We start from the raw sequence: 10651 nt of genomic DNA, 5'->3' as shown, positions 1-10651 counted from the left end.
TCCCCTGCTGGTCCAGCCCATTCGTGTATGGGGCTGGCTTGGGCTACCCTTGGACAAAATAATGTGTGCAGATTGAGGCCAGCGAGGCAGGCTTCTCCCTGTGCTGATGATAGTTCTGCCATTATTGACATTACTGATATTTCTTCACGTGCTGACAGTGCTGAGAGCTCATTTCACACTGAGGATGAAGATTCATCTTCTCATGCTGGCAGCTTAGACAACAGGACTTCCCTGGATGGCCTTGCTGATTGTTTGTCATCCTGTGATGACAATACAGCCAGCTCTTTTTTGAGTAGTGACATAATAGAACCACCTCGAATCAAAGAAACTAGTCAGACACCAACATCAAAATCCCACACGGCAAGTGAATGATTTCTTGGCAGACATCTTGCCACTGAATCCTTATAGCGACCCAGTAAAACCAAAACTTCAAATATTTCCCTTAACTGCATGTCGTAGATTTAATGGAGATTATAAAACCCATCCTTGGGTAGAATATTCAGTCCTTAAAGATGCTGTTTATTGTTTTGCATGCAGACATTTTAGTGCTGGTTCTGTGGGAAGTGGAGGATGTGAACTTGGCAACGTTGCATTTGTTGATATTGGCTTCAGTAAGTGCGAAAAGCTTATGTTTTTTGTCTAAACATTCAGTCAGAGAAGCATAAATCGCCAGTTATTGCTTGGACCAACTTTAATTAACGCAGCCTAAAAACTGTCAGCAGTCAATTTCTTCCAAGATAGTAAGAGGTGTGGAGCAGGAAATTGAGTAGAATATACATGTGGAGCAGCTGCCTAAAGTAGCATGTTTCTTGGGTCATAAAGGGCTTGCATTCCGTGCCACGGATGAAACTGAGCATTCTCAAAATAGGGGACATTTCACTGAATTGTTAGAGATGATTTCTGATAAAGATGAGAGGTTAAAAGAAAAAATGCCCAGGAGGTATGAGCACTATACCTCTCCTGATTACTAAAATTACATGGTATCTGTAGTAGCAGCGCTTGTCCATGAGAGTATTGTCAAAAAAGTGACAAAATATTTTGCAGTGCTAGTTGATGAAACCAAAGATGTCTCACATAAAGAGTAGCTGAGTTTTATTATCCGCTTTGTTGATGGTGATGGAAATGTTCAGTAGAATGCACAAGTGTGTTACCAAATGGAGAAGTTAGATGCCTCCAGCCTAGCTGCAGCCATTTTTGAAGCAGTACAGAAAGCTGGACTTGACTAAGAAATGTGTTGCACAGTGCTACGATGGAGCATCCGTTATGAGTGGCTGTTTTAATGGTGTTCAAGCAAAAATACGAGAGACCGCATCACAAGTAATTTATCTACACTTCCATACCCATCTCCAAAACCTTGTGTTAGTGCAAACAGTAACTAACATACAAACAATAAAACATTTCTTTTCAACATTGCAAGTAGTTTATGTTTTTCTTTCACAGTGTTCATCAAGGCATGAGCTTTTTGTGAAGGCTCAGAAATAGAGTAATCTGTATTTAATGAAGCTGGAAAGACTCTCAGGTGCGAGGTGGTTTTACTGGTACTCCTGTGTTAGAAAAGTACAGATGCGATTTGAGTCTATAATTGTTGTTCGCCAGATAATAGAATCATAGCGTGACAAGGAGTCTAGTTGAGAAGCCAAAACCTTGGTTTCTTGCTTACATTGCGGTGTATGGAACACATTCTCCTAAAGATTCACAGTCTATACGACGTACTACAGAGCAAAGACCTTGACTTGCCAAGACCAGGTGATCTAGTTAAGTCAACAAGAAGTGATTTAGTGTAACTCCATCAAGCCAGTCAGTGGATCAAATTGTTAAGTCAGGCTAAGGACTTAGCAGAGCAGAGAGTGTGGAATTGAGATTCAATAAAAATCCAATCCAAGGGCTCCACTTTTGAGACACCATAAATTGAGTAACAAACGGACAGATTATTTTCTCACTACCTCTGTCGGGAAAAGATCCTGCCATGTTGATGTCTCAAAGTCAAACTCCAGTGTCTGAGTGCCTAAAGCTGGAGGTTTATTTCTCTACTTTTGGATGGATTTGTAAATGAGTTTGATCCTCGATTTACATACAACATGGGCCTTGTATTTGGTATTGGAATGCTCAATCCAAAAGCTGCAAATTTTCCTGTGCATTAGTTATTGTTGACAAATACCCAGAGGCTAAATGGACTGAAGTCTTCTACAATCCGAACTGGAAACTGCATAGCTGTATCTTTCAGACAAGTATTTACCAGATATTCACTCTGTCAGGCAGTATCTTGTGTATTTACCAGGAGCGTTTCCCCAGGTTTTTAAATCTTTTACATCTAGTTCTTATATTACCTATTACTACTGCTACAAATGAGAGATTCTTCTCCTGTATGAAAAGGGTAAAACGTTATTTGCACATTTAATGTGGGGACAAGAGACTCAGTGATTTGATGATAATGGCTTGTGAACCTAATGAGGTTAAGCAGCTAAATTTGAATGAAGCCATCAACAGATTTGCTGACATGTGCCACTGGAAGTATCCTCTTAAAAAAATGAGCTGGTCGTTTTCCTCATTCAGAGAAGCAGCCTCGTACTTTGCAAGGCAAACAACAGTTACTCTTCAATTATTCTCTATTCCCCTTGAGGCCTATGGCACCTGAAGAAATCTGCCAGTGATCACAGAAGCCAATAGCCTCTACAGGAGCACAAACACAGCAGCTACCACACAGCCATGCAGAATCGGCCTTCTCCTAATGGCCACGCAAACAACAATTTCTCCTCAATCAGTCTCTATTCCCCTTGAGGCCTATGCCGCCTGAAGATATCTACCAGTGATTGCAGAAGTCAGTAACCTATGCAGGGGAAGAAGAGAGCAGCCACCACGCTTATAAGCACTATTGACAAGCACCAACTTGCTGTGCATTTTGTTTCTTTCTGTCACGGTGGATAAGCAGCCTCATTACGTCAACTGGTCATGTTTGGAACCAGGATTACAAAGCACTGTTAGCCACCTTGATTTCTGTAGCCTAGCACTTTCTGTCCACCTATTTGTTCACTCATAAAGACTGGCAAATATCAGTACAGCAACCATTCGTTGTGCCAGCCAGTATCCTTTTCAGAGATCTGTATACTATATCTGTGGCACTGTCAGCCTATTCTGGATTTCATATTAGCTGATCATCAACTTACCCACAATGAAGGCTCTACATAGGAGGACCCCCCAATCAACACTAGAACCAGTTACTGCTCATACCAGCAGTTACAATTCTAGATGAAGTCATCTGAACTGTTGGCCTCTTTCTATCCGCCCAGTCAGCGCCTTATTCTTTTCAAGGAAGCTAAGCAGCAGCATCTCTTTTTATCAGTAATTCAGTATCAACATGACAGCCAGTATCTTCATCCGTGAGAGCAAAATCTGCCCAAATGTTAGTAACATACTTTAAATTGATAATAGAGGTATGATGATCAACACAAGAGTACTGTTCCAGTGATGTGCATGTTTTCTGTAGAAGAAATTAATGATAGTAAACCTGGAAAGGTTCCACGGCTCCAAAGGTTTAGAAGTACGTATACCATGTCATGGAATGGAGGATTGCTGGGAGAACTTGACCTCCATTAAATAGCACTGTTATCTACGTTCCAAGACCTAGATGTAATTACATGGTACTCTTAGGGACATATTTACAAGCCCCATTTGCCACCGGAGCATCACATTTTTTGAAGCTTTGGTGACGTAGCGCCATTTTCCATATTTACAGGGTGGCACTAAGCTACTTAACGTGGCTTAATGCTACCTTGTAAATATGCCCTTTCCACCGCAGTCCTTGTGACAAAGGGGCGTGCATTAGATGTTGCAGTGGGAGTCCCACTGCAACACCCCTTGCTTTTTGAAGCTGCCCAGATTTACAAGGCTGAGGTAGCACCAAAAACGAATGCCAGGGAATACCTGGTTTTAGCATGGCGATACGAGGAGAAATTATTAATTTCTCCTTGTTTTTTGCTCTTTCTATGTGTGCTGCATTCTGCAACACCCATAGAAAGTGCAAATCACCATTATTGATTGTTAATGTGCAAGTTGGCAGGGTATGCCCAGACGTGGGTCCCTTGCTCACTTTGCGACTGGATTCAAGCTAGCCTGGCTGTAAGGGGAGTTACCCTGAAACCCGTTCCAGGATGCTTGTTTCCGGTCCAGGGAAGTCCTGGCTTGGACTGTTCCCATAAGGAACAGGGTCAAGACTGATTTGCATATAGATGGATCTGAACTGGATTGGCAACGTGAGCTAAAGAACGATTATGGATTTAATCCAGATCTGTGACTGGGGGTGAGTGTCTGAAAAGTTTCAGAGCTCCGTCCATCATCTCCTTGTGTTTGCTTTGTCCTCCCTAAGTTGGTAGGGAATGCCCAGATGTTGGCCCCTGCTCACTTTGCCACTGGATTCAAGCTAGCCTGGCTGATGAGGGGTGTTACTCCGAAACCAGTCCCAGAATGCTTGTTTCCAGTCCAGGGCTTGGCAGTTCAGGCTGGACTGTTCCCATAAAGAACAGGGTCAAAACTGATTTGCATATGGCTGGGTCTGAACTGGAGTGGTGAAGTGAGCTAAAGAATGATGATGGATTCAACCCAGATCTGTGACTGGGGGTGAGTGTCTGAAACGTTTCAGCGCTCAGTCCATCCTCTCCTTGTGTTTGCTTTGTTCGCCCTAAGTTAACAGGGTATGCCCAGTTGTGGGTCCCTTGCTCACTTTGCCACTGGATTCAAACTAGCCTGGCTGATATGGGGTGTTACCCTGAAACCGTTCTTAGGATGCTTCTTTCCTGTTCAGGGAAGACCTGACTTGGCAGTTCGGGCTGGACTGTTCCCATAAGGAACAGGGTCAAGGCTGATTTGCATAAGGCTGGGTCTGAACTGGGGTGGCGAAGTGAGCTAAAGAACGATGATGGATTAAACCCAGATCTGTGACTGGGGGTGAGTATTTGAAAATGTTCAGCGCTCCGTCCATCATCTCCTTGCGTTTGCTTTGTTCGCCCTAAGTTTTTATTCAAATTTTTTTTTTCTGGTCAGCAATAAGGAAATACAAAGTTACACATCACAAATATTATTGATTATTTTGACATACGACTGCATGGTACAATGGGTCTTACATTCGTTGACATGTTATGAACTATGTGGGACATTTTCAATGGTACACTCCCAGTTGCTACATTCCTGCTTAGTACATTACATCCAAGTTACACATTGTTTACCCCTGCTTCCGGCCTCCTTGCTCATGGTGCTGTACATTCACCTTTCCAGCCTGTCTGGAGAGTCCCAGCTATTCAGACGCTATGTGGGAGGGCTATATTATGTGTTCAGTCATTGTTTTGTATAGACCTAAGATGCTGTACACAGGGTTCCCAAAACTCTCTGGGTCTAGAGGCCTGTGGTAACTCTTCTGCATATGTCTCCAGTGTCTCTTTGCAATAGGTCATGTCCACAATCCAGTCCTTGTGTCGTGGCGGGTGCTTGCTACCCCATCCTAGGGCTATGCGTCTTTTTGCCAGCAATAGCGCCACAGCTAGAAGCTTTCGCCTCTTAGCCAGTCGGATCTTATATACACCCAGCAGGCACACCAGCGGAGCGTTAGGTACATGTTCTGCCAGCATTAGCGTGAGGGTACTAGTGACATCTTGCCAATATTGTCAGAGTTGAGGGCATGCCCATGCCATGTGCAGAAAGTCCGCACCAGGTGCCCCGCATCTGTGGCACTTGTCTTCTAGTCTGAGCCCATATTTGTGCAATTTTGCCGGCGTGCGGTATGTTTGATGTATAAATTTAAAATGTATGATGCGCAGGTTGCAGTTTGATGTAAGCTACTGCAACTGTGCACAGCTGTAGTCCTAGTCTTCTTCAATTATAGAGCCCCCTACTGCTTCCTCCCACCTTTGAAGTGATTCGTTTAGACTTGACTCTGTTCTCCATAGCTGGCGTTATACAATTGTGTCACCATGCATTCACGTGTGGGTGATGTTAGCATGATTTGAAATGCATTTAGTTGTGGTGGTTCTTCTGGGAATGTGGCATATAACTCCCGGACTGCCGTATGCAGGCTCAAATATGCAAAAACTTTTAGTGGGGTGCGATGCACACTGAGGTACGAGTCGTCCTGTGGAATAAATTGGCTTTGCAGAAATATGTTACCCATAGTTCTTAGACCCATGTCTCTCAGTAAAGTTAACAAGTTCTTTTTTTGTCCGACTGTTATTCGTGGATGATAGGATATGGGCAGCGCCAGGAAATATATTGGAAGTTTCTGTGCGTGTTTTGCTAGCATATGTCATGCTTGCGACATGTAATTTACTGGATGTATTGCATCTCTCGGTGCATTCCAACGTGGGTCAGAAATATAAGTAATTAGTGGGGTCGGTTGCACGCTGTCATATTCCACAACTATATGTGGTATGTGATCGTGTGGATGCAACCAGTAATGAGCATGGTGAAAAATAATTGAAGATCCGGTGCAACAAAGCCCCCTTGATGATAGGGCCTAGTCAGGACTTTCCATCCGACTCTTGCCTGCTTCCCGACCCATTCCAGTCTCAGCATGGCTGATCGCAGTTTGGTAAATAGCGCTTTTGTGAGCCAGATCAGGATATTCATAAATAAGTGTAAACATTTTGGCAGTACAGCCATCTTTTGTACAGCAATCCTATCGGCCAGCGAAAGCGGTAGCTTGATCCACCTGTTTATCTGTTCCTCTAGCTTGGTTATTGCTCTGCGATAGTTCTCTCTGATCACCACTTCTGGGCTTCAGTGTATCCATATGCCCAAGTATTTGACAGGCTCGGTTTGCCATTTTAGTGGGAATTCCAGATTAGACTGTGTCGTGACTGTCATGAGTGGTATTACTACTGATTTGTCCCAGTTAATGCTGAGTCCTAAATAATGCTCGAATTTAATATATTCCTGAATGAGAGGGTTCAGATTGATATCTGGATGTCTCGTATAAAGCACCATATCATCAGCATACAGTGAGATGCTGACTGGGCAAAGTTGGAATTGTACGGTGGATTCTGCATGCTTTTGTCGTATTTTACATGCCAGTGGCTCTAAAGCTAATGTAAAAAGAAGTGGCGAAAGTGGGCCTCCCTGGCTTGTTCCGCAGCTAGCGTTAATCGGGTCTGATGTGTTGCCGTTGATCCTGAGACACGCGCTGGGTGCCGTGTACAAGAGTGTAATCCAGCGCAGGAATGGTTCCGGAAAACTCATTCTGCACAGTACCGTAAACATGAATGGCCATTCTACCGAATCAAAAGCCTTTGCCGCGTCCAGTAGGGCCGCGGCTGCTGGCAGGTCGGGATCTAAATGGTGGAACATTGCAAATATAGTCCTCAAATTTTGCATTCTGGATCGTGTCAGTACAAATCCAGCCTGATCTGGCAGGATCAGGTTGCGTAGCAAAGGCTGTATTCGTGTTGCAATAATTTTAGCTAGGATTTTAGCGTCTATATTTATTCAAGACAATGGGCGGTAGGATTCACACTTTACTAAGTCTTTGTCTGGCTTGGGGAGGGTGATCAGCAACGCCTCTCTCAGCGAGGTTGGTAGCATGCCATCAGCATAGGCCTCTTCATACATTTTGGCTAAATGTGGTATTGATATGTCTTGAAACTCTTTGTAGAACTCTCAAAGGGAGTCTATCCGTGCCAGGAGCTTTATTATTTGGGAGGGCGTTAATCTCGGATGGAGACAGAGCTGTTTGTGTGGTATAGAGGCGGGTAGAATATTCCGAGAAGCACTCTAAAATCAACCGGGGTGTCATACTGAAGTTGACCTTGTGTGTCCATAACCTGAGTTATATAAACTGGCGTATGTGCAGGGCGTATTCTGTGTGAGAGCGTCCGCCCCCGTCTGCCACCCTCTCCGTAGTTGCTTGCAGTGTGTGTGCAAATTTGTGGTAAGTACCCACCTTCAGCCTAATGTCTGCCAGTATTTTGGGGTTTTGTGTGGTCGCGTAGTCTGCCTCAAGTTGTTTAATATCCCTTTCTACCATAGATAGCTTGTGCTGAATGTCTTTTAATATGTCCGCTTGCTTACCAATACAGTGTCCCCTTATAGTCACCTTAAAAGCCTCCCATAGTGTAGTGGTGCTACTTACAGATCCCTAATCATGATCGAAGTACTCTACTATTGCCTGATGCAATTCAGACCGGAATACCTGGTCTAGTAATGCGCCCAGTTGTAGCCGCCAGGTGAACTGCCTTGTGGTGTGTGTGGGGATGGCAAGCGCTACACGGACAGGCGCATGGTCTGACAGTGTCTTAGGCAGGTGTTCCACCGACGTTGTCCAGTTACAGATATCTTGTGTGGCTAGCCAATAGTCTATTCTTGACTATGTTTTGTGAGCTGTTGATGTGCAAGTGCCTTCTCTGCGGTTCAAGTGTCTCAATCGCCATATATCTATCATGGCGCATTCAACCATACCGTCTCTAAGCGCTTTCGCCACTTGCTTTCCATATCTTTCATTACCTGTGGACCTATCCAGTGCTGGATCAATACATGTGTTATAGTCACCTCCCCATTTGACAGCTTAGGAGGTAGGATGCGCAGTTTTGCCCATACCTGTGCATAAAAATGCAGTCATCGTTGTTTGAACGATATGTTGTGTTAAGGCCATTCCTTCGAAGTTTCTCTGTACTATTACATATCGCCCCTGATCGTCTTTAATGGATCTAATAAATGTGAAAGGGGTGCCTCGTCCCACAAGGAGCAGTACTCCTCTTGCATAGGTAGAGTATGAAGATGCCATTCTGTAGGATTCCCACCTGCTACCTGTTCTCCCTTCTGACAAGTCAGTCAGGTGTGTCTGTTGAAGACAGGCCACATCCACCTTATGGCGGTCTAGATATGCTATGACCTTGCGTATTTGCGGTGGATTGTGAAGTTCCCGTACATTCCACGTCATGACTGTCAGTGGTCTGGTGTGCCTTAACCTGTTATCCATACGCAGTATCGCACTTGGGCAGGGCTCGCCTGTGTCTGGTGTGTGTATTTCTGCTGTGAGAGATGATGTCTGCTATTCTCATGCCGACCTGGGTTTTCACATTAAAACCCCCCCTCCCACTCCGCTCGTCTCAGTACAGCGAGACAGTCCCCAAAGAACTTGTAACTTTCCCAACTACCCTCCTCCCTCCCCCCATTTAAAACATAACTAAGTGTGGTGTACACAGGTGGGCTAAAGCTGACACCCCAGTTACCCTTTGAGGTGTTTCACACCGGTGGTCGCTGTGTAATCGTGGTGACCCAAATGCCCCTATATTTGCCACCCAACAGTCAAAGAGTAGGATTATCTATTCTGTTCATTAGTCATATTAACTCTTGGGCGTACAATACAGATTCGGAATTTAACATACAAATGGTGTTACATTAGCCTCCCCTCAAACCCCCCGCTAACACTTATCTGTGGTCTATGGATACGTAGTCTTGCACCGACCCTCCTGCGGCCTCAGGTGCAGTTGTCCCTGTATGGATTGTGGCTGTGCGCCATCCGAGGTGATATCTCAGCCTTGCCCAATCTGTCACGCCGACTCAAATGTGAGCAAAAAGTTCAATTTTCAGCACCCTTTTTGTGTCCCTTATAAGACTTCCATTTCTGTCCTTGTTGTTTCAACACTTTGTATTTGAACTGTTCTACAGGTGTTGCCTCTCTATTCAACACCTGATGTGCTGGCCTGTTCCTCCGGTCTTCCTCTCGGTGATCTCCTGCGTGTGCTCAGGGCTCCTTTCTGCTGCAGGTACTTTAGCACGTCTGATGGTTCGTTGTAGATCTTGGACTTCCCGCCGTCGGTTACTCTCAGTCTGCCAGGATAAAGCATCGCATAGGAGATGTTTTAGTCATAAAGCTTTTGTTTCACAGGCGCAAACTTCTTCCTCGCTTCTTGGACCAGCGGCGTGAAGTCTGGGTGAATAGATATGTCCATTCCCTCATGCTTCAAACTACCCAGTTCCCAGGCCTTACGAAGAGCCACAACCCGGTCCCTGTAATTTAATAATTTAGCTATTATGGGCCGCGGTCTTGACCCGGGTGGTGGTGGCGGAGCTAGGGACCTATATGCCCTTTTGACGATGAAGACCTCTGAAAAAGTTTCCTTGCCTAGGAGGGTTATAAGCAGTTGTTCAATGTAGCGTTCCATGGGCCCCATGTTTGTGGTCTCCGCAATTCCCATAAAACATAGATTATTGCGACGGGATCGTGCCTCATTATCTTCAGTCCTCGCTATTAGTTGACGGGGTCTTATCCATTTTCCCTTGTCTAGTTTCCGTTTGCTGATGTGCATCTTTGGCGTCGGAAATGTGACGCTCCGCCATGTCTATCTGTTCGGTGTGCTTATCTAGACGTTCAGACATGCGGTCCACTCTGTATGTGAGAGAGTCTATCTTGCCATCAATGTTGGACAGGGCAGTCTGTATCGTCGTGAACATGGCCTGCACGTCCCTGTTGGTGACTCCGCTCGGAGTCACGGCGGCCTGCTGCGTGTTCTGTTGGTCATCCTGGCTGTTTTCAGCCGCTTTCTTTGAGTGCTCAAAGGTGAGTTTGGGTTGATTCCTGTCAGGTTTGCCCATGACGTTTCTTGGGGTATCACTAGAGTCTCTTTTCCTGGACGTAGTAAGGATACTCTGCGCAGGTCGCAGGAAGTGG

At 45.1% G+C, this 10651-nt stretch overlaps 1 pseudogene; it reads left to right on the top strand.

Annotated features, from left to right (window-relative positions):
• The first annotated feature begins 929 nt into the window (after positions 1-929).
• LOC146784299 (uncharacterized) lies at positions 930-2001 on the top strand (annotated as a pseudogene).
• Positions 2002-10651: the final 8650 nt, after the last annotated feature.

The sequence above is a fragment of the Triturus cristatus genome, chromosome 11 (assembly GCF_964204655.1).
Source record: "Triturus cristatus chromosome 11, aTriCri1.1, whole genome shotgun sequence".
Taxonomy (NCBI): domain Eukaryota; kingdom Metazoa; phylum Chordata; class Amphibia; order Caudata; family Salamandridae; genus Triturus; species Triturus cristatus.
The sequence above is the reverse complement of the archived record's forward strand: the minus strand, read 5'-3'. Positions and strand labels throughout refer to the sequence as shown.